This window comes from Sinocyclocheilus grahami, unplaced genomic scaffold (assembly GCF_001515645.1).
Source record: "Sinocyclocheilus grahami isolate Dianchi unplaced genomic scaffold, SAMN03320097.WGS_v1.1 scaffold2353.1, whole genome shotgun sequence".
NCBI lineage: Eukaryota > Metazoa > Chordata > Actinopteri > Cypriniformes > Cyprinidae > Sinocyclocheilus > Sinocyclocheilus grahami.
In genome coordinates this window covers 17,952-19,643 of record NW_015507532.1, presented here as the reverse complement: position 1 = coordinate 19,643, position 1,692 = coordinate 17,952, and the positions used below count along the sequence as shown (strand labels likewise).

Below are 1,692 nucleotides of genomic sequence, written 5' to 3'. Positions count from 1 at the left end.
CTGAGAGGTCAAGTAAATACTTACAGCGGATCTAAATATTTATAATTAATTATAACTAGTTATGATTAATTATTCATATTTTCCCTTTGAGCTGATTCGCTACATAATGAAACTTGCAAAATGTTAAATTCGCGTGCGAGACTACTGATTTGCTCAAATTTTTTCGTTATGCTTCACATAAAGCCATTCGTGGTAAACTCTGTCCTTGCTTTATTCAATCCAGTGTGATGAGATAATTCACAGGTTTCATGTGACGTCACACAGTGGTGCGGCCGCCATTTGTAGGACCGAACTGCTGTGCTGTGTTCTGGGCTCTGATAACAGCAAATCACAATGGATTATTTACCAAGAGACGTGGATGTATGGGATTCTATTGATTAAATATTTCTCGTAAGCATAGATGCATTTTTACATTTTAATATTTTAGTTAGCAAGTTCATAATGAAACTTGCAAAATGTTAAATTAAATAAAACTTTTGTTATGCTCCACCTTAAAGCTAATAAATCAACGAGATGTTTTGATCTTTGATCTAAGTACAGTTACATGTGAGTCTAGAATGTTTACGCTGCACTAAACTTTGACGAACACTCAGACCCGCAAACAAACAGATGAAGAAGAGGAGGATGATGACGGTCCAGCAGCGCATACAAGGAGAAAGTAGTTTTAGTTTCCACATTCTTATTTTTATGAATGTAACTGAATGTAATTACTTCAAGGATGTTAGAGTGAAGAGGATTTGTTTGTACTATTAGTATTATAATTCTTTAGAAGAACGTTCTTTTCAAATAATCTCAGTTAACTAAATATATAAGCTAGTTGCAGTGATTTTTATGATGACAATGTACTGCAGTCAAATTTATATGCATCAGTATGTCTGAGATAATTTGCAGTAGCTGTGTCCTGCTTTTACATGTGCTGTGTAAGCAGACTTATATGTACAGGTGCTCACCACTGCCAAAACACATGTAACTGACTACAACAAAACACAGAGTCACGGTTGTGCTGCTACTTTAGTTGCTTCTTCACTTAGCATGTAGAGACATGCAGGAATAACTGAATATTTCTCTTAAATAAGCTACAAATGTCTTTTAACTCTGTTTTGTAGTAACCGAGAGAAGTGTCATCGCAGAAGAAATGGCAGAAGTTCCTCAGACAGCTGTGAACACCGAGCAGTGTTTAGAATCAGACAGTGGACTTCATCTTTATTATACTTCTCTTACTGGACTAGCAAGGAGCAGTTAGAGTCCATGAGAAAGTAAGTTCAAGTACATGTCTGCATTGACCATGATTACACTATGTAATATAATGTTTTCTGCAACAATTGGGGGGAATCTTAACTGAGGAGACAAACTGACCAACAGGAAGCTATGGATCTACTGAATGTGTATTTGTAAAGCATTTTATTGTGCCATTCACTGTTATTTTTCTGCACAGTGATGACTAGTGAAAAGTGTTTATACTAATTTACTCAAAAGTATAGTTAACCCACAATTCTGTCATAATTTACATTATTATATAAGTTCCCCCTAATTTTTGTTTTGTTTTTCAAACCCCTGACTTTTGTTTTTCTGCAGAACTCAAAAGAAGATACTTTGAAGAATGCTGATAATCAAAACCAACATTAAATCGTCTTTCAAACAACGTGCTTTAATACAATATATATATATATATATATATATATATATATATAT

General features: G+C 34.2%; 1 protein-coding gene across 1 annotated transcript in view; it reads right to left on the bottom strand.

Moving 5' to 3' along the window:
- The window catches only part of LOC107574819 (protein NLRC3-like), a 21,357-nt gene that overhangs the window by 11,461 nt on the left and 8,204 nt on the right, over nucleotides 1–1,692 (bottom strand). The gene's annotated exons all lie outside the window — the stretch shown is intronic.